The sequence below is a fragment of the Lissotriton vulgaris genome, chromosome 6 (assembly GCF_964263255.1).
Source record: "Lissotriton vulgaris chromosome 6, aLisVul1.2, whole genome shotgun sequence".
NCBI lineage: Eukaryota > Metazoa > Chordata > Amphibia > Caudata > Salamandridae > Lissotriton > Lissotriton vulgaris.
Genome location: NC_141694.1, coordinates 1,798,796,106 through 1,798,819,341, shown reverse-complemented (window position 1 = coordinate 1,798,819,341; position 23,236 = coordinate 1,798,796,106). Strand labels below are relative to the sequence as shown.

General features: G+C 43.6%; 1 protein-coding gene across 1 annotated transcript in view; it reads left to right on the top strand.

Moving 5' to 3' along the window:
• The window catches only part of LOC147709519 (dynein regulatory complex protein 1-like), a 546,368-nt gene that overhangs the window by 396,131 nt on the left and 127,001 nt on the right, over positions 1 to 23,236 (top strand). The window lies entirely within an intron of this gene.

Sequence of the window (23,236 nt, the reverse complement as noted above, 5' to 3'; positions counted from 1 at the left end):
TCCTATTCAAAGCTGGCCAGCATAACGGCAGCCAGCAGAGATGTTTATTATTAAGTACCAAACCAAACGTTTGCTTCTTTGCCATTGAGAGTCACATTAGTATGTCATTTCACAAACCTGCTCCGTTAATGATGATCTTCCTTCAACTTCCTCCACACCAGTTGTTTTGTGAAGTTCCACTCATGAGAGTTGCATCTTTTTGAAACTGGGCCAACACAGCAGTTGATGGGTATTTTGTCAAGCTCTGCCACTTTTTTCTACTCTTTTGAGTTGATTTGCATATTGCTTTCCTCCACTGAATGTTTGTTGGCTCATTGTTTTAGTAATTGAGGCTTACAAGCCATGCTTGGCAAGGAATATGAATAACATTACATTGGTGAAATTTGTAAATAAGCTATAATAATGTTAATATTGGATGTTCATCGCTGGTCAGGCAAATATAGAGCAGGGTGTAATTTACCGGCATTATTGTCCCAAAGCCAAGAGCGACAAACCAATTGGAATCCCTCTACAGCAAGCAAGAAAACACAGGAAGGAGTTGTGGTTACGCAGCAGAAGCTCTGCCTGAGCTGGAGCACATTTATACTTTAAGTTACATTTTATTTATATTATTACACGTGTATACTGTCAATACAAAAAAAGGAAACTCAATATAAAATATATATTGTTGCAATAAAAGAAACATATTTATCAATTAATCAATTCATACCTAGAGGGAGGTAAATTCGCATTATTGAAACATTAAACATGAAATAAAATAGAAAGGTAACTAAACTAGAGATACCTATAGAATATATATATGTATGACATAATACTAAAACATATCATTATACAAGTATTACAACAATGGTATATGAGACTAGCAATATATCAACATAATCCTCAATTGGTTTCTAAAACATTTGAAATGAAGATTCATTTTTAAGGGATGCAATAATAAACCTTTTGCCCCTAAACGTTATCTAAACCCCCATCTATGTACTGAAAGCCAAAGAATAACTTTCCAATTAGAAGTAATTAATTTAGTAGCTGAGGACATTATACAATCAATTTTTTGTGATGATGAACAATTGATTGGACTCATTAAAATAAAAGATTTACATATAATTAATTTGTATAGTAAAATAAGTCTTTGTACAACTATTCCAGATATCTGACAACAATTTTGAAATATGAAGACTGATAAATAAGACATGCTTTAACATGCATTCAGGTGATTTATAATGGCAACAACGCAACAAACCTGTCAAACAGGCTTTGATTAACTTGTGAGGTGTACATAAACAATTTTGTAATACATGCATATTGGTTTAATATAAAATGACAGTAAGGGAATCTGAGGTAGTGAACAACCATATCTTTTGCCAACCTTTTTCCGTAAATGAGAGATAGTTCATTATTCCAGAAATTTCTAACCATATATAAACTGGATCCACCCGGCTAATGTATGTTTACACATTTTAGAAATGGCATGCCCATTCTTATTGAAACTATTCAGCCATATTTCTGTATGTGATGGTTTGTCTACCAGTAAAATATTCGAAAAACTATTTAAGATTCAAATACTTCTATTACTTAATAATTTATATTTGCTATAATCTGAAGGTGGTAAATTAAACTTACTTTGCTACTCTGCGAATGATAAAAACATATCTCCTTGACAAACATCATGTAAGGAGATAATCCTTCCTTCAATTCATGAACACTAATGTGTAGTGTTTTTATTACATTTAATTAAAGGGTAATACCTCAAAGGAGTCTTGTTGGAGAGTTTGATATGCCAGAACCAACTTGCGTTCCGGAAGGCCATAAAGACCTGGCTTTTTCCGGCTTAAACCCCTCTGCTCTCTGGTTCGTGTCTTGGAGTCTGCGGGCTGCGCTGGGATGCCCCGTCGCTGAGGCAGCTATGCGCATTATAAATCCGACAAATAAATAAAATAAATAAATAGAAAAAAGAAGTCTGAATGTTCCAGTTTTAATAACGAAAATACATTTGAATTGGGGATAGACAACAGAGTGGATAAAGGAAAATGCTTGATTATAATTTGTTCAATTTTAGCCTATTTAGGTAAACTTGACACATTAGGCCTATGAAGCCATAATGCACCATGTTTAATAGAAAGGCTGTTTGGTATTTGAGAAAATTTGGTAAGCCTCTTCTGCTATTCAGTTTGCATGATCTCTGTTTATTGTATGTACTTTGAGGTTTTTTATTGTTCCAAATAAATTTCGAAATATTTCTATCTAAGGTCTTGATGAAAGTAACAGGAAACCGGAAGCATAGAAAGTATACATAATATTTGTGAGACAATTGCCATTCTAATGACTTCAATCTTACCCCTCCAGTTTAGATGAAGGGATGAACATCTATCAAGCTTCTCTTTGATTTTACTAATTATATGATCACAATTAAATTTTATGGTGCCTTTTGTTGAATTTGAAAAAATAATGAGATAGTTTATCTTATATTTTAAACACAACAAAATATTGGGTGGAGAAGTATGTCAGATGGACATCAAATATAGGGAAAAACTCAGTGTTATTAATGTTAAGAGTATGACCTAATAAAGCATCATAGCTATTTATGAGCTTAAATATAACTGGTTGGGGTATTCTGGATTACATACAAAGCATCATCAGCATCAGCTGAGGTTTGAAGAAGAACATCTAGCTAGTTAAAATAATAAATGAGATAACGGACATCCTTGTCTGGTGTCTTATAACATTGAAAAGATGATGAAAACAGCCATTCTCAAAGACCTTAACAGATGATTGAGCATATAAAACTACTACCAAATTGAAAAATTCTGAAAGCACAAAGAAAACAAAATTGGCAGTCAACTTTATCTAATGCTTTTTTCAAAATCTAATCATGAAAGCAAACCTATAGGATCCTGTATAGAAGAAATATTCTCTAATATACGACTGTTGAGTCTAGTATTAATAGCTGAGACTCTACCTTTCATAAAACTGATGTAGTCAGTATTAATGATACTATTAAGTACTTTAACAAGTTGTTCGCTAATATTTGCCATATATTTTGCAATCTTGATTTATTATTATGATTGATCAGTAATTTAATATTATAGTAAAATCTTTGTCTGCTTTCGGAAATACTATTCCTTAAATGATCCCGATATTTCACTTATTTCACTAAATTCTTGGAAAAGGTGAAGTACATGTGGTGTCAATTGAGCAGAAAAAGCTTAATAAAATTCTGCACATATTTCATGAGTTCCAGGTGATTCTCCATATTTATTAGATGTTCTTGACTTGACAGACTGAGAGAGTACATGTAATTTACAAATTTGTAGGAAAATACATATATTCTGTAGTATAAATTGGCCCAGGTTTTTGAAATTCTTCAATTATATGTGATATAAGCTAAGTTCCCCACACTAGCTCCCTGAGAAACCTGTGCCTGCTTGCCATCACTGCTATTGAGAGTCAAGTGTGTAAGGCGAGTTTAGAGAGCCATAGTAGTTCAAACCCTGGGGCAAACAACCTCAACCCCCATTTTTGAGGCCCAGTAGCTCCTGTTTGCTCTATGGCCCCTCAAATGGGATCTGTCCCTATGACTAATGTTCATACTGGACAAGGGTAATCTGGAATAAGTATCCGCACCCTTTTTGATGGTAGTCTTTGAGATGGAGGTATTGCCTTATACTAATTGGCATACGTTGTCTTCTACCTATTATCTTCTCAATAGGCATCAAGTAGGGGTGTCTCTTTGGCAACTGAGAGAACAATTTGTCAACCAATAGCAAGACTAAGAAGTTGAGTGTCAAGGTGTTATATATCTTGTTTTAGATAGAGATCTATGTCGTAAAGTTAAACATCTCAAAGCTATAGATCTCAACAGCAAATGTCAATGTTATTGAGCACCTCCATGGTACATGTCTCAATGTTGAAGCCGTCATGGAATATGATAGCCATCTTCTTGACATCAAGAATCTCTAATCTGAACCCTCTGATGTCAAGTATTTTGACATTCACCTTGAAGACAAGGATAGTGCTGGTTTGCTCATTTAAATATGCGAATACCATTTGTGATCGGACCTGTGATTCTTTTTCTTTAGTTTCATTCTATGAGGATGTCCAGAGAGGCCAACAAAAAAGCGGTACAAAAGGGGGTGGTACCTCCTTTTGTACCGCAGAGAGGCCAACAAAGCACTGAGGTGGAAGCGGAAAATCCTATAAACTATTTCATCTGCTGTGGGACCCCAATAGAAGACTCAGATAGTGGCCTGGAATGTTCTTTTCTTCATAGATTCACCACATGCTTGAATATATTCCCCGTCATCAGGCTGAAAACCCTCACTGACCAACGTTTTCCAGCATTGGATCTCTCATAGTCACATGCTTGCATCAATTGTCTTCAGGCTGGAAACACTTGATATTCAGATTTACCAAAGTAATGTGCATTCTCCAGTATTGAATCTTTCATAGATTCACATGCTTGTATCTTCCCCGTCGTCATGGTGGGAGTCTCATGGTAACAGAATGACCAAAGCAGTATCATAGAGAAAAACTGCATAGAAAATCCCATAGGGAATGACATAATTTGGTAACCAGACCTCCTTTTTGTTTGGTCCAAAATTCAGCCAATCAGCAGAAAGCCCTGACATTGCACTCCCCAGCAGAGCTCTCCTACCTTAGATTTCCAACCGCCTTCGTGTCAGAAGGAGTCTCCCTGAGCTCTGCTTAGTTTGTTCCTGAGTGAACTTTTGATCTTTTCAACTGTCAAATTTTCTTCTGGATTCATGGTACTGTGCTTCATCTAGTATCTTACTATGGCTGCAAGCTCTAAAAAGAGGCTTTACAGGCCCTGCAAATCCTGTGGAAAAGTGAGGCTTTTGTCTGAAGATCCACATAAGGACTGCCTATACTGCCTTCACCCCAAACATGTATTTAAGGACTGCAAAACTGCAGAACCTTTTCAGCTAAAACTTTGAGAGATAGAGAGGCACGTCTTCTGTTGTGGCTTCAGAAGAAGAAGGCCGCCTCAGATTCAGATTCAGAGGAGGAATCCACGAGCCAGTCTTCTAAAAAGAGGAAGTCTTCCACTTCAGAAGAATCTGTAGATCCTAAGAAACAGACAACTAAGGGAAAAGAGACCTCATCATCTTCTCTCCATCGGACTCCTCTGAAGAAATCCCCAGTTTCAAGGGGAGTGTCTTTTGCTCCGCCGATGAAGACTGTGGTGTCTCCAGTTATAGTTCCTGTGAAGACGTCGACGACAACATCGTCGACAACTACAATCTCGACGACTGCGGTGTCGACGGCAGTGATCAAGACTACACCGTCGACGACGACGACTCCGTCGATGGGACGAGTTACATCCCCGTCAACGATACAATCGACGACGACCTCGTCGACGACTACAACTTCGACGGCAGTTCCGTCGACGACCATTCGAATCTCGATGACAGGAGCTTCATCGACGGCGGCTCCGTCGACGACGGCTTTTAAGTCACCAAAGTCGAAGACTATGATCTCTATTAGATCTTTCCACTCATGGACGTGCTCGTCAACGGTAAAGAAATCCTCTGAATTTACGGCATGGACGAAAATTTCTCCGCTGCCTCCGTCAAATTTGCTAGAAATGCAGGAGTCAGAATATGAGGAGTCTTCAGGAGTGGCTTACAGTCCCTCTCAACTGAAGATTAAGAGCCAAGAGACTGATGAGGAAGAAGGCCAGGAGGTTCAAGAGGTCTATTCCTTTAAAGATTGTCCTCAAGCAAAATCAAAAAGATATGGGTCATTTGGCTAGGAGGAAGAGGAGGAACAACAAGCTGATGAGAGGGAAGAATCTATCTCAATGCCTATCTCATTGGTGATGGACTTACGTCACATGATCGACAAATACTACCGTTGTTTTCCTGAAGCTAATTCCCCTGCTGCAAGCGCTCCAGTCACACCTGCACAAGTGCCAGTAGCCCCGCCTACACCTACAGTGCATAAATTGCGATCTTTTCCAGTTGTCACAATACGAGATGACTTTACAAGGAGTGATGGAGAAGAGCAGCCAGAGGAAGGGGAACTTCTTCATGACACCCCAGTAGGTGTGAAATGGGATGAATATGTTCACTATCACCTTCTCCAGCAAACTCTCCTCCACAGGACATCAGAGGATTCCATGATATTATGGAGAAAGCAGCTAAAAGATTTGAACTCCAGATGCCAGAACAGGAAACAGAATGTTTCCTATATGATTTCAAAGAAGATTCAAGGAAGTCGGCTAGATCAATCCCAATCATCCAACATATCTGGGATGAAGGTCTGAAAACCTTGAAAACACCAGCATTGATGGCGGCTTCGGTTCCTAGGATTGACAGAAATACCGGGCGCCGGAATCTTCGCCTGCGTGTTTGATCGAACACTCACTCCCAGAGTGGGTGGTAATGCAGGCAGCACAGAGACACTCTAAAAATCCTGTCTCCACATCTGTAGCTCCCCCTGACAAGGAAGGAAGATGAATGGATCTAGCAGGGAAGCGGCTTGCAATAATGGCAGCATCTACCATCAAAGCGGCAAATGCTATGGCTCTCATCAGTCGTTATAACAGACAGATGTGGTCCGATTTAGCGCCACTGTTGGCTCACCTGCCAGAGGATAAAAAAGAGGAAGCAGCAGCTATTTTACATTATGGGGCTAAGGCGGGCTCTGAATCCATTGATATTGCTATGGACATCTCGTCAGTGGCGTTTCATCAAATGGCAGGAGCGGTGGCCCTCAGAAGGTAAGGTTGGCTGAAAGCTTCCTCTTTTAGGTCGGAAGTACAGGCAAAAATCATTGACATGCCTTTCGACTGGGAGAATCTCTTTGGTAAACGCATAGATGATGCTCTCCAAGGAATCAAGGCAGATACGGACACAGCGCAAGCGCTGGGGTCTCTTCAACAGGGCAGATTCCAGTCCTTTCGGAGGTGAGGAGCTAGAGGACAATTCGGACAAAGATCTTCTTCGTACCATTCCAACAGGTACCAGCCATACAGCCAGCAAAGTTACCGCCAATATCCCTCTAACCAGCAATATTGTTACTTAAATCCCTCTTTTCATCAGCAATCTAGAGGAAAGAATCCTGCTAGAGGAAAAGCACAGCAATCTAATAGACGGCAGTGAGTTTATCAAGACGCCCTCCACCTGGTCAGATCCAGACAACGACGATTATCTCTCTCTCTTCTCGAAACATTGACTGTCAATAACAACAGACAGATGGGTATTGGATATAATTAATCGAGGCCATACCCTGGAATTTGTACAGATACCCCCAAATCAACCTCCTGTCTTCAGACAGCAGCAACATCTTCCAGCTCTCAGAGCAGAAGTTCTATCTCTGATACAGAAGGGGGCTATAGAGGAAGTTCCTTGTCCTCAAAGAGGAAAAGGATTTTACTCACATTTCTTTCTGATAAAGAAAAAACTAACATCATAATGGAGACAAGTATTGGACCTGAGGGATCTGAACCAGTTCATCAAGAAAATTCCGTTCAGCATGCTCTCACTTCAGGAGATTCTCTTGCTTCTACGCAAAAAAGATTTCATGGCATCCCTAGATCTCTTGGATGCTTATTTTCATATCCCGATTCATGTAAAACACAGAAAGTATCTGTGTTTTGTAGTGGAGGGGCGCCACTACCAATTCAAGGTGTTGCCCTTTGGACTAAAATCGGCCCCTAAGGGTCTTTACAAAATGCATGGCACTAGCCACGGCTCACCTAAGATTACAAGGGCATCAAATCTTCCCATATCTGGACGATTGGCTTATAAAAGGACCATCTTACAGGAAAGTTGAGATCTCTCTAAAATGCTGCATGGATCTATTTCATCGCCTGGGCCTGCAAATCAATCTGGAAAAGTCGTCCATAGTACCTTCACAATCCCTTCAATTTCTAGGGGCCATGCTTTTTTTTTTTTTTAGTGTATCTTATATAGCGCACAGCTACCCCAACGGGGTGTCCCGGCGCTTCCATTGGGAACCCGTCCTGGCTTTTCCCTGTGAGATAACCCGTACTGGGCATCCCCAAGGTGAAAGCCAGGCATCCCGCCGCGGGGGGCCGTAGTGGAGATTAAGCAAGCTATTGCCCAGAGTTGCAGAGTGTGAACCCGTGATTCGAGCAGGCACCGAAGTGAGAATTATCGAGTCCATGGACACTTGGGCTCAGACCCTGCCGCGTCAGGAATTGAACCCTGGTCCCTGGTCTGACCTCAGCTTTCGGGTATGCCTCCTCTAACAATTGAGCCACACTTCTCCACACAAAAGATTCAAAAGCCTATCCATCAGAGGAGCGGATTCGGAAAATTCTAACTCTGGCTTCATCCCTGCAGTCAAAAAAGTACACTTCAGTGAGAATATACAAGTCCTTGTTGGGGATGATGTCTTCCTGTATCCCATTGGTACCAAATTGCCGTCTGCAGATGAGACCTTTACAGGAACTCCTCGACAAATAGTGGATACAGTCACAGGGGTCCTTCGAGGATCGGATCTCCATATCTCCTCAAAGCTCTGTCATGGTGGAAGACCAGAAAGCATCTAATACAAAGTCTGACATCCAAACCCCAACATCCCAGGTATGTAATGACGTCAGATGCCTCGCTGCAACGCTGCAAGGCTGGGCGGCACATCTACAGGACCTCGAGATTCAAGGTCACTGGTCAAAACAAGAGGCTCAGTTACACATCAACATGCTAGAACTGAAAGTGGTTTTCTTGGTTCTAAAAGCTTTTCTCCCAATGATACACAATTATACTGTAATGATAAGAACAGACAGTACAACAACAATGTTCTACCTCTTGAAACAAGGAGGTACAAGATCGAAGCTACTCTCGACACAAGCACATGAAATTTGAAGATGGCTCCTACTTCATAACATCTCCATTCAGGTCCAACATATTCAAGGGATACACAACACAAGGGCAGATGTTCTGAGCAGGTCAACCAGTGTGTCCCACGAGTGGGAACTAGACCAAATCCAACTGCTAAGAGTGTTACGGCGGTGGGGCACGCCAACGTTAGATTTGTTCGCAACCGAGAACAACTCAAAATGCAAACAGTTCGCAAGCAGATTCCCACAGGCGGGATAATGGGGGAATGCATTACACCTACAATGGACAGGAATGTTCGCTTATGCCTTTCCTCCATTTCCTCTGTTATCAAGGGTACTTCACAAAATGAGATCAGAGCCATGCCACTTGATAGCTTCAGCTTGGCCGAGGCAAGCATGGCTCTCTATATCTTTCAATAGCCCCCAGGATCCAGTTTCCGATAGCACAGGATCTGATTTCTATGAACAACTGACAAATTATCTACCCAAATTTGACATCGCTGAACTTATCAGCATGGAACCTCACGAACATGAATTCCAATCCCTAAACATCCCTCAAGAGGGCAGGGACATAGTGTCTCAACCTCGGGCAGTTTCAATAAACAAAACATATATGGCAAAATGGAAGAGATTTTGTCAGTGGTGTGCATCTCAGGCTTTGCATCCTTTCACAGCTTCTCCCGAACAAATTCTGCCATATCTTCTTCATTTGTCTAAAGCAGACCTTTCTTATGCCTCCTTAAAAGTACACTTGGCAGCAATTTCAAGATATAGAAGAGTTCCAAATCAACCTTCGCTCTGGTCAAGACGCCGCGGCATTCGAGCGCTTAATAAAAACTTCAGTCAGTCAGTCACAAAGGGTGGTCAAGGAATTCATCAAAGGACTTTTCAGAGTGTTCCCTCCGATTCAGCACCCTCTGATCCCTTGGCATCTTAATACAGTACTCAACTCATAAAGCTTCATTTGAACCGATACATAAAGATCTGCAATTCATATCGTGGAAGACAGCATTGCAGTTGGCTCTCACATCTGCTAGGAGAGTTAGCGTAATCCAAGCTTTCTCAATTGCAGAACCCTTTCTCCAGTTTTGGCAAGACAAAATGACACAGGGACAAACCCAAGATTCATTCCTAAGGTTCCTACAATATTTCATCTCAACGAACCGGTAGTGTTACCTACATTTTTTGGAAATCCTTCAACAGAAGCGGAGAGAGATTTACACTCTCTAGACATCAAAAGATGTTTAAAGTTCTACATCGACAGAATGAAATTGTTCAGAAAGACAAAACAGTTGTTCATAGCCTTTGGTGGGCCGAGAAAGGTCAGGCATTATCCAAATCAAGTATTTTAAGATGGATAACATCAGCTATTATCAAATGTCACGAAAAGGCCAGGAAACCCCTGCGCTCCAAGGTGCAAGCACATTCCACCAGTAAGATGGCGACCTCAACGGCCTTGTTTGTAGGAGTGTCACTGCCAGACATCTGCAGAGCAGCGACCTGGAAGAGCATTCACACTTTTACTAGACACTATTTTCTAGATACTGCGTGGAAGGAGGACACAGCAGTGGGACAAGCAGTTCTTCGGTGTCTATTTCAATAAGGTATTTTTCTGTTCAAGCTATATATACTTATTTGTCAAAGTATACATGTGTATATATAGATGAATATAAGGAAATATGAACAAATGTTTGAATTATGCACTTCGTAGTTTACAGAGAATATTTATTAATTCTGGATGGTGTCCAATAGATGAGACATCACAACATTTAGAAGCAGAGCCCAGAGTTCACGGGGTGGTAACTATACAAAATTTTGATTTCAAAATATCGACTTACATTAATATCGAAGTAAAAATATAAAATGGAAAAAATATCGAATGGACAGAATATAGTCAACAAAAATATCGAATTTAAGGTAAGTAATTTAATATCGATTTTCATAAATATAGAAAGTCAAAATATCGAAGTATATAGTATAGGTATTAAAATATATCGAATTTTTTATAATATCAAATTTTTTAAAGTGTTTTGTATGTTAGTATATGTGTTATAAGTGTATATTGTTTTTGTAATTTATTTTAAGTAATGAATTTTATGTAATTTAATTTTTTGCGTAATTTAATTCTGTAGTGGGTTGTGGATTTATAGGGGAATAGGGTGGGAAGTAATTTAATTGTAATTAAATACATATTTTTATTTATTTATTGGTATTTATTTTGAATGAATTGTTAATTATTTTTAGTTGGTAATTAATTAATTTTTAAATGCTAATTATTTTTAATAATTGATTCATTAATAATTATGTTAATTTTATTAATTTATTTTCCGTAGCGGGTTGTGTGTTTATAGGGGAATAGGGTGGGAAGTAATTTAATTGTAATTAATTAAACATTTTAATTTATGTATTGGTATTTATTTTGAATTAATTGTTAATTAATTTTTATTTGTTAATTAATTAACTGTTAATTGGTAATTCATTTTTATTAATAGGTAATCAATTTTAATATTTTATATTTATTTGTGTTTTTAATTCATTATTTATTATATTATATTAAATTGATAATTACTTTTAATATATTATTTATTGGTATTGATATTTAATTTTTAGTTTTTATTAATATATTAAATATTTACTTTCCCTACTATTAAGCTCATTAGAGTGGGAATAGTCATTTGTACCCCTAGGCGATCCAATGCTTTCCCTACTGTTGCACTCTCTGGAGTGGGAATAGTAATTTTTACCCCTACGCTATCCAATACTTTCCCTACTGTTGCACTCTCTGGAGTGGGAATAGTAATTTTTACCCTTTCGCTATCCAACGCTTTCCCTACTGTTGCACTCTCTGGAGTGGAAATAGCAATTTTTACCCCTATGCTATCCAACGCTTTCCCTACTGTTGCACTCTCTGGAGTGGGAATATTAATTTTTACCCCTACGATATCCTACGCTTTCCCTACTGTTGCACTCTCTGGAGTGGGATTAGTACTTTTTACCCCGACGCTATCCAACGCTTTCCCTACTGTTGCACTCACTGGAGTGGAAATAGTAATTTTTACCTCTACGCTATCCAACGCTTTCCCTACTGTTGTACTCACTGGAGTGGTAATAGTAAATTTTACCCTCCCGCTATCCTACGATAAAAATATTGTATATTTTTTATTAATACTATGTTAATATATATATTTATATATATATATATGTTTAAAAAAATGAAATTGTATGTTTTTTTATAACTTAAATTAATTATTTAATAATTTTAAGGTTAATTAAGTATTTTTAGGTATATTTTAGTTAATTAGTTTTAATATTTCATTAATTTTAAATTACTTTCAGGACATTTTAAAAAATTTGATATTTTGACTAACTATGGGCCAGATGTAGGTGGCCATTTACCGACCGGTAAATGGTCATTCCATATGTAGGTGGCCTATTTTCCCGATTCGGTAAATTTACCGAATCAGTAAATTTACCGAATCGGTATTTTTACCGATTCGGTAATTTTGAAATGTAGGTGGGACTCTTCTGAGTCCCACAGGCCTTACCGAATCGGTATTTTAACACCCAATCCAATTGGGTGGTAAAATACCAATTCCAGGTGTGCATGCACATGTGTGCATGCACACCTATGGCATGTGACAGACGGACATGCCCTTAGGGCATGTCTGTGTGCCACATGTCACACATGCCTTAAATCGGGGTGCTAGAGGGTGTCAAAGTGACACCCCCTGCATCCCTGCAAAATTCGGTATTTACCGAATCGGTAAATACCGATTCGGTAATGCCCATTGATTCCTATGGGCTTCAATGCCCATAGGAATCAATGGGCATTACCGAATCGGTATTTACCGATTCGGTAAATACCGATTCTTACAGAATCGGTAATTCAATTACCGATTCTTTCTACATCTCCCTCCTTCAATTTTACCGATTCATAAAAACCGAATCGGTAAAATTCGGTATTTATGAATTGGTAAAATTAACTTACCTACATCTGGCCCTATATCTTTTTTAAACAATATTTTTGATTCAATATTTTTGTACTTACCTGTTTATAGATAGGAATTCGATATTTTTGTATTCGATATTTTAACCTCAATATTTTTGTAGTTCTAAATGAGTGTAATCGATATTATGTCAGTGATCCTTCTGGGATTCTATCCTGGAAACGCTGTGAAATTTTTGTACTACTCTCTACTCTGATACAAGCATGTGAATCTATGAAAGGTTCAAGATTCACGAAGGCGCGGAACGCAGAATTTTGGGCAATTTCGCGTTCTCCGCGCAACGCGAAATTACCCAAATTCCGAGAGCGGGACGGAATTTACCGCCCAGGCCTAGTCTATTTGGTGGTTGCTCTCAGTAAGAGCCTTGTCTGCCTCCACCAAAGTCATGGCCCAAAGAAGTGTAACACATGTAGTGGATTTTAACCAAGAATCTGAAGGACAGAGAAAGAAGACTGACTTTGGGATTCTTGGGGTGAAGGCGAAAGCTTCTATCTCATGTAAGCAGGTGTTCCTCTGTAAAACTGCTATTGGACAAGGATTTGATCTCATCTGGAAGCACCAGCAAAAATCTAAAAGGTTAGTGCCATCTAGCCTTGAATTGCCTCTGAAAACAAAATCCACAGAAAAGACTTCCTAGCCTGTACCCATTGATGGCCATCCTGTTGTTGACAAGCTCATTGTCTATTACTAAGGATGAAAATATTGTCTATAAACTGAGGTACCCTTTGTGTCCATATTGACAATGACAGAACTGCTGGCAGGCTTATCATCGATGAAAAAGCTGCCGTCATTGAAAAAATCATCATCTACAGCATTTTAGGGCAAAGACTCACCAGTCAACAACCGCACTGCCACTGTGGAGCAATTAATCTGATATGTGTTCATGATGGCAGATTAACGGCCATCGCACCGTCTGCTCGTTGATGGCTTATTCAACTGCAGATGTATAGCAAACAGACATTTCTTTTACACCTTCTACAGGATTTATCTCAGTGTTGTCTTCTGCATTTTTTTATTTCAGAATTACCTTCAGTTATGCCACTTCATTTATTAGTGGTCTCTCCAGTACAACATTCTGCAAAATTACTGCAATACCTCACATCACGCCAGGAAAGGTAGGGTAAAGAAGAAGATCATGAGTTAGATGGAATTAAGTGTTTTATGAATGTCTGACCAAGGGCCAAGATGCAACTCAGCCTGTAACCTCCATATTCAGATACTAATGTTGAAGAGGAAAAGGAAAGATCAAAATCTCCAGAGCGCAAGCACATGCATCCTTTGCCTTCTGTTTAAGCCTATAGCTTAACAGACTGTACCAGCTAAAATCTCTAATCCTGTCAAGCAGGTGCCTACACAGATAAGCAACTTGTAAACATATTAGACGGTTGTAGTAATAGATGGTACACACAACGTCACATCTCAAATTACTGCTCAAGTCCCTAGGTAAACTGTTCTGGACCCAGAATCACAAATGTTATTTCCCAAAAATTGGAGAGGCATTCTATAGCATGCTGAGTTCCCTTCAAATATTGTAGAATAGATATGGCCATGGTCATACACACCTCCATTCATTCACAAAGTACTGAAGGAAGACAGCTTTTAGGCTAAGATTGTTCCTAAGGTGGTAGAACATGTCTCTGTTTCTTTGACTAATGCTATAAATTGATGCTTCGCTATTTGGTGTTTACCACATCGTCAACAAAGCAGCAATGAGATATTATTGATAGCTTAAGAGCACTACATTTAGGCCTGGGGTTCAGTCTACATTTATGGGCGTTCCCTTTGATTTGCACAATGTTTTCCGCAAACATGTGGATGAGGCCTAAAGTCAATTAAAGCCAATACTGACATTGCAAAGAACTATGAACTCAATGAAAAAACATCAGCCATACAAATATTACAGATGGCAGACAAAGTGGCCATTCCAACATATATCTAATTTTCATCAATTCAGGCAATGTAGTCAGTATTGCTCCCAATATTCTTATTCCAACCAACAAAAGCAACAGCAACATCAGTCTCACAAGCAGGGACAAAAGAGGCCAGGAAACCAAACATCTAAATTTAAAGACAGAGGAAGCTTGACTTTAACAGGCTCTGCTTCTATCACTTGTGTAGGAAAGTAGGATCTGCCTTTCATGGTCACTCTCACTTTTTGCTGGTGTCATTATGTTTTTCTGACTAGTCTGGCTGGGAGTTAATACCAACAAGAGAGAGAGGGCATGAGTTGACACTCCTGTACCCCAGGCAAATTCATGAATAACAACAAAGGAGTGACTAAGTGGAAATAAAAATAGTGCTTACAAAATTAAATTGTGAAGTCTGTTTACTCGCTCCGTACTTTAAATGTGGTCATTACTCCCACAAGCACATGTACAAAGTATTTTCTATCTATCTCCCTGTGAGTACCCAACAAGCTCCCCTTTTAGGAGGATACCTCCCGAGTGCAATGATCACCCCAGATTATCGTAAGGGAAGGGAAAAATCCTTTCTTTTTTGAAGGACCCACACTCACTACTAGTTGGTGACATGCTTCATTGTTGGGTCCCCGCTGGGGTGACCGAATGTCCCCCCAGCGTGCTACAACGCCTGGTTACAGCAGAGCAGGATGTGGTGAGTGTAACAGTGCCCAAATTAGAATGTGACTATAAATGAGTGTGCAAGTGTGTTAAAAAATGCAGAGGTTGTAGCCTTTACAAAAACCTTTAATAATGGCCAACCTGCATTGGATTAAAAGCAATGTGAATGGACTGCACAAGGTTCTGAGTTAAGGAACCGGAGTCCTGTTAGATATCAAAAAATGGTCAACATGTTTCTGCTGCTTTGGTTGCAATTTGCTCAGCATTCATCAGGACCTACCAAAAAGTCCTCCGGTGGTGCGCGCGCGCTAAGGCGTACCCTCCCGTGAGGCTCTATATGTAAAAAATATATCTTATGTGATAATTCACCGGACAGTCTCCGTAGTTATCCACTGCAATTTGCAGGAATAAACCAAAAACTTAGCAAGAGGCATAACCACGCCCCTTCGGTGAGGACGTGTATACAAAACAATATCCCAAAGGGTATGATTGAACAAATTAATAAATAATGACTGGTAAGGATATCTATACAGTATTATCCTAGAAAGATCAAGGAGTCAATTATTTCGTTCAAAATAGTGCTAGAAAGCATCATTTTATATTATAAAGAATCAAGGAAAAAAGGGGGGGAGGGTTTAGGGGAGGGGGGAAGGCACGTAAACACAATTGATTACAGCACTGTGTGAGCAATTAAACAAGTAACAGATAACAAGTATCAGCCCAAAGGGTTGTACAGGGTGCACAAGTGCAGTGAATTGTGACACTACGGCAGCGCAAGTGACAAAGAATACAGCGTGAGCGGCGCAAAGTGCAAGGTGCAAATATATACAGTGATAATACAATAGTTTCCAATTCAATTATAGTGTCCTAATTTAATGTTTCTAAGGAGAACCACTGTAAAGGGGCGCCTATAGTCTGGCTGTTTAGTCGACGACGTTTCGATCCATTTGAATGAGGATCATCTTCAGGACATGGTGGGCTGGGTACAGTGCTGTGTGAAAAGGAGACACTGTCCCCACTGTCCAGCCCCTCCTCTGGGAGGGATCCCTTATTCAAACCAACCCTTTCCTAAGGGTACTTAAGGGCTTACCTGTGGGTGGGTCCATATATTCATCGTGGGACAAGATTCACATCACACACCACTTCAACTTCGACCATCTGGACACTCTGGACTTCGCTAGACTTTACTTTGGTAACAGAGACTGCAACTGGGGATATTTCTGCTGCTCCTGGTATCGACATCCTGCTTGTCGTCTGCAATGTCTGTGCCCGTGCTCCATACAGGTTCTTCACCAGGCCTGTGGACATCCAAGACACCCTAAGGAATCTCCCTTGGAGGGAAGGAGTCACTCCCCTGCATCTTCAGGCACCGCAACGCAGCTGACAGGTCTGCTGATCCTGGGCTCCCACGGACTCTGAAAGGCTCAGCAACACAGGTCAGGCCAGAGTCCAGCCCGTCTGCGCCCGTCCGTGCTGAGGACGGGCTGGACGCTGGACTTTCGCCTACACGACCATTGGGAATTCTCTCGTATTCCTTGCTTGAGCTGTTAGCCTTAAAGCCCTCTTGCCTACAGTGTACCCATAGATTCTCTCCTGAAGGCATCTTGCATTCCTCCCGCTGCCACACTTGAAATTCTGTGATACTACCGCCCATACCTTCTAAAGTGGCTACCCGAGACCATTCTCATTCCTCTAGGAATACACTGATAAAAAAGGGCTTTTTAATCAATGCTAGGTCCCTTATTAAAAATAATATTGCATTCCATGATTTTGTGGTAGACAGGCAACCCGAATGGATGCTTGTCACAGAAACATGGGCTTCAGAGTCTTCTGGTCATGACCTATTGATGGCCATCCCAGCGGGATATAAATTACTGCAACAAGACCGACCTAAACGCAGAGGGGGTGGACTGGCTATTGTCTGCAAGGCCACCTTGCCCTGCACGATTAAATCCCTGTCTGTAGCCTCGGATTCTTTTGAGGCGCTGCATTTCTCCATCCTGTGTTCTCCCTCGGTCTCCTTTTCAGGAATCCTTATGTATAGACCCCCTGGCTCCAGAGCTACGTTCACTGAAGATCTTCTCAGAATCCTGGAACCCTACTTTGGCAATTCCCATCTGTCCATTCTGGGGGACTTTAACTTTCATTTGGATAACACAAGGGACCCGGACACCATCAGGTTAGTAGACACACTAGCAGCTTGTGAATGTATACAGCTGGTCAATAACCCTACTCATCTGGCGGGCCACATTCTAGACGGAGCCTTCACTAATGACGACAGACTGTCTGTTGACTCTCCGGTGCCTCTGGTCTGGTCGGATCATTCGGCGATTCCTCTCTGGATGGCCCTTCCTTTGGAAGTAACATCCGACTCATTCCCCACTACCAGAGGTCCAAAAAGGAGCTTTAAGAACATCACCAATGACACTCTTGAACCATACATAAAGAAGTTCACCTACTCTTCCCTGGGAGATGTGGAGGAAGCAGCGGTGTTGGCGGTTGATGAGTTGGCTCCCCCGTCCTTTAGATATTCGGCTCGCCGTAAGCCCACTGCTCCGTGGTATACGGATTCATTAAGACTTCTTCGACAAGGCTGTAGAAGACAAGAAAGAAAATGGAGGAAAGCGTGGGATCCTATTGAAAGGGAAGTACATAAGGGTCTGCTTGCCGACTATAAATCTAGTGTTATCAGGGAAAAGCAGCAGTACTTCTCGAATCTCACTACCTCCCTTACTTCCTCCAGGGAGCTTTTTAAGATTGTCGACTCCCTCTGCTCCCTACAGGTCCCTGATCCAGTTGTGGGCTCGCAGGAGCTCTGCAACAACATATCAGAGTTCTTCCACAAGAAAATTGAGGACATATATCTTGCGCTGGAAACTCAGAGAAAGTCCCTAGTCGACTCTTCACTCCAAACCTTGAACAAGTTAGAAGCCTGGACTAGAGACCATCCTGATAGTCTAACGGTCTTTCCGCTACTTACTCGAGAAGGACTTGAGCTTCTGCTCGATAGGATCAAATCCTCATCCCCTCTTGACCCTTGCCCTCTGAGGATTCTGAAGGAATGCAGAGCGATATTGCTCCCGCCGCTCCTGGAAGTTATGAATGGCGCTATAACCCAAGGAACTTTCCCCTTAATATGGAAGAGGGCGATAGTGAAGCCCCTACTCAAGAAGCCCACGCTGGACCCGGAACAGTTGAAAAATTTTAGACCTATTTCACTGTTACCCGCTCCTGCTAAGATTCTTGAGTCACACCTCAACGGCCATCTTACTGCCTTCCTGGACTCATCTGGGTATCTTGACAGCTCCCAGCATGGGTTCCGAAAGGCGCATAGTACTGAGCCAGCTCTGACTATGGTGGCAAATAACATCCGTAGGAAGGTGGACGCTGGCCAAACTACAGTGTTGGTGCTACTGGACCTCACAGCGGCGTTTGACACCCTGTCTCCCTCAACGCTTACATCTCGGTTGAGGGAGGCAGGTATCTCCGGCATGGCTCTGAACCTTCTGCACTCCTTTTTACAGCACAGGGAGCAAAGAGTCAAGCTTGGTGAATTCCTTTCCCCTGCTATGTCCTTGCAATGTGGGGTGCCACAAGGGTCGGCTCTCAGCCCGACCCTATTTAACATATATGTCGCCCCCCTTGCAAGGCTAGTAAAATCTCAGGGGATGGAATTGGTGTCATACGCCGATGACTCTCAAATTATGGTATCACTTGCCCACTCAGTTTCAACATCTGCCACCAACTTCAGGATCTGTATGCAGACAGTCTCTGACTGGATGCTTCAGAATTCCCTGAAGTTGAATGGCGACAAAACTGAGATCCTGGTCTTTGGCAAAGACCAGGATATCTGGTCGGATGAGTGGTGGCCGGCCTCACTGGGAACCTGTCCATCTCCCTCCCAGTCTGCAAGAAATCTTGGGGTAATCTTTGACACCTCCTTATCCATGACTCTGCAGGTCAACCGTACGGTGGCCACCTGCTGGGGGGTGTTAAAGATTCTCAGGAGGATCCTTCACTATCTCTCTCCCTCAGCACGTAAGCAGGTGGCAGTGGCATTGATAGGTTCAAGGTTGGACTACTGTAATGCGCTTTATGTAGACTCCAACAAGGGGCTCATTCAGCGATTACAGGTCGTTCAAAATGCGGCTTCTCGTTTTGTCTTAGCACTTCCCAACGCCTCATCTGCTACGCTGGGTAGAAAGAGCCTTCATTGGCTCCCTATTCATCTCAGGATCTCGTTTAAGATCCTATGTCTTGTCTATCGAGCTTTGGCAGAGGGTTTTTCTGATCCCCTTGGTGCCTTGCTGACCCGTTACCAGCCTTTTAGATCTTTGAGATCTTCAGAGATGAATTTGTTGGTTGTCCCACGTGCCAAAAGGGTACGCTGGGGAAACAGAGCTTTTTCTATTGCTGCCCCCAAACTATGGAACCTGTCAATCAATCAATCAAAGGCATTTATAGAGCGCACTACTTACCCGGAGGGTCTCAAGGCGCTTGGGGGGTGGGGGGGGGTGGTGCTGCTACTGCTCGAACAGCCAGGTCTTGAGCTTCTTCCTGAAGGAGAGGTGGTCTTCGGTCAAGCGCAGGTCGGACGGGAGGGAGTTCCAGGTCTTGGCGGCCAGGTAGGAGAAGGACCTTCCTCCTGTTGTCGTTCTTCGGATGCGGGGGACGGCGGCGAGGGCGTGACTGGCTGATCGTAGATGGCGTTTGGGAGCGTAGAAGTTGATGCGGTTGTTGAGGTAGCTCGGGCCTTGATCGTGTAGGGCTTTGTGTGCGTGGGTGAGGAGGCGGAAGGTGATTCTTTTGTTGACGGGGAGCCAATGCAAGTCTCTCAGATGTCCGGAGATGTGGCTGTGTCGAGGGATGTCGAGGATGAGTCTGGCTGAGGTGTTCTGGATCCGCTGGAGTCTCTTCTGGAGCTTGGCGGTGGTTCCGGCGTAGAGGGCGTTGCCGTAGTCCAGTCCGCTGGTGACGAGGGCCTGGGTGACCGTCTTCCTGGTCTCGGTGGGGATCCACCGAAAGATCTTCCGTAGCATGCGCAGGATGTTGAAGCATGACGAGGAGACGGCGTTGACTTGTCTGGTCATGGAGAGGGAGGAGTCCAGGATGAAGCCCGGGTTGCGTGCGTGGTCTGTCGGTTTGGGTGCGGTGCCCAGGGCGGGGGGCCTCCAGGAGTCGTCCCAGGCGGAGGGCGAGGCGCCCAGGATGAGGACTTCCGTCTTGTCTGAGTTCAGTTTCAGGCGGCTGGTCGTCATCCACTCGGCTACGTCTTTCATCCCGTCGTGAAGGTTGGCTCTGGCGGCGGCGGGGTCGTTGGTCAGGGAAAGGATCAGCTGGGTGTCGTCAGCGTAGGAGATGATGTTGAGGTTGTGTTGGCGTGCGATGGCCGCGAGGGGGCTCATGTAGACGTTGAAGAGGGTGGGGCTCAGCGAGGATCCTTGAGGGACGCCGCAGATGACTTCGGTGGCCTCTGACTTGTACGGTGGTAGACGGACTCTCTGTGTTCTTCCGTCGAGGAAGGAGATGATCCATTCCAGTGCCTTCTCCTGGATTCCGACGTTGCTGAGGCGCTGCACTAGGGTGCGGTGGCAGACAGTGTCGAATGCCGCGGAGAGGTCTAGAAGGATGAGGGCCGCTGTTTCTCCGTTGTCCATCAGGGCTCGGATGTCATCGGTGGCAGCGATGAGGTCGGTCTCAGTGCTGTGGTTGGCTCGGAAGCCAGACTGTGAAGGGTCAAGGCATCCATTCGTCTCAAGGAAGGCAGCCAGCTGTTTGTTAACGGTCTTCTCGATGACTTTGGCTGGAAACGGGAGGAGCGAGATGGGGCGGTAATTCTTGAGTTCGGTGGGGTCCGCTGTTGGTTTCTTTAGTAGGGCGCTGAGTTCGGCGTGCTTCCAGCTCTCCGGGAAGGTGGCGGTGTCGAAGGAGGTGTTTATTATGTCCCGCAGGTGGGGTGCGATGACAGCGTCGGCCTTGTTGAAGACGTGGTGAGGGCAGGGGTCGGTCGGAGATCCGGAGTGGATGGAGTTCATCATGCGGACGGTGTCTTCGGTGCTGATCGGAGTCCAGGCGCGGAAGGTGGTGGTGGGGGGCGGTGGTTTGGTCGTGGCGTGCGTCGGTTGAGGGCTGAAGCTGTTGTGTATGTCCGCGATCTTGTTGTGGAAGTAGGAGGCGAGGGAGTTGCAGAGGTCTTGCGATGGGGTGATGTCGTTGTTTTCGGCGTTGGGGTTGGAGAGCTCTTTCACGATGTTGAAGAGTTCCTTGCAGTTGTGTGCGTTGTTGTCCAGCCGGTCTTTGAATGCAGTTTTCTTGGTGGCGCGGATCAGTTGGTGGTGCTTCCGGGTGGCAAGCTTGAGGGTGGTCATGTTGTCCGGTGTTGGCTCCCTTCTCCAGGCTTTCTCGAGGGCTCAGCAGTTCTTCTTGGAGCTCTTGAGTTCGTCGGTGAACCATGGTGCCTTCTTGCTGCCGGGTCTGCTGGGCGGGGTCCTCAGTGGGGCGAGTTTGTCCGCGCAGTTGCTGATCCACTTCGTGAGGTTGTCGGCGGCCTGGCTGGGGTTCGCTGAGCTGGCGGGAGGGTGCTGGCTCAGGGAAGCGGCGAGCTGGTCGGCTGTGATCTTGTTCCAGCTTCTTTGAGCAACCTGTTGCTGGTGGTGGTGGATAGTCGTTCTTCTGAAGGTGAAGTGGACGCAGCTGTGGTCCGTCCAGTGTAATCCAGTGGCGTGGCTGAAGTCGATGTCTTTGCTGGATGAGAAGACGGCGTTGAGTGTGTGTCCGGCGAGGTAGGTGGGGGTGGACACCAGCTGCTTGAGTCCGAGGTTGGCGAGGTTGTCGAGCAGGGTGATGGTGTTGCGGTCGTTGTTGTTCTCCAGGTGGAAGTTGATATCCCCCAGGAGGATGTAGTCAGCGGAGGTGAGGGCATGCGAGCTGACGAAGTCGGCGATGTCCTCGCTGAATTGTGTGCGTGGTCCCGGGGGTCGGTAGATCAGGGTGCCTCTGAGGGTGGTCTTCGGGTCGGTGCGGATCTGGAAGTGTAGGTGTTCGGCGGTAGTCAGGGTGTCGTCGGTGTTGGTCGTGATGTTGATGGTGTCCCTGTGGATGATGGCGATGCCTCCTCCCATCTGGTTGGCGGTGCGGTCCCTCCGGGTGATCTTGTAGCCCTCTGGGATGGTGATGGCGATGTTGGGCGCTGAGTAGTCGTTCATCCAGGTTTCCGTGAGGAAGGCAACGTCAGGAGCTGTGGTGTCGAGGAGGTTCCAGAGCTCAATGGCGTGTCTGTGGACGGAGCGGGTGTTGAGCAGGATGCACTTGAGGTGGTTGCTGCTGGTGTTCGGCTTGGCGGGTGCTGGTGCGAGGCAGGTCCGGATGCCGGAGAACTGTTACCTCTTGAGATTAAGATGCAACCCTCTCTGTCTTCTTTTAAAAAAGCGCTCAAGACCTGGTGTTTTGTCAGGGCATATCCGTAATTAGGAATATTCTCTGATAGCTGGTATTATTTGGTTATGCGCCTTGACGCCCACCTGGGCTTAGTTGCGCGATAAAAATTGTTTTTCATTTTCATTTCATTTCATTTCATTTCAGGTTTTAGTTCTGCAACTCCGTCGAGGCCGGCACTGTCTTCTTACTGAGTTTGAAGCCAGGATCCCTCATTGGAACTGCTGGAAAGGAACCCCTGTGTTGACTTGCCATTGCCAAGGCTTGTTGACGCTCTCCTCCAGAGATGTTCTAGCTCCAACCTCAAGCAACCCCTACAGCCAAGATCTTCACCCTTAACACTTCATCTGCACCCTGGGCCTTCTTCATTGGTTAGCTGCTCGAGGTCC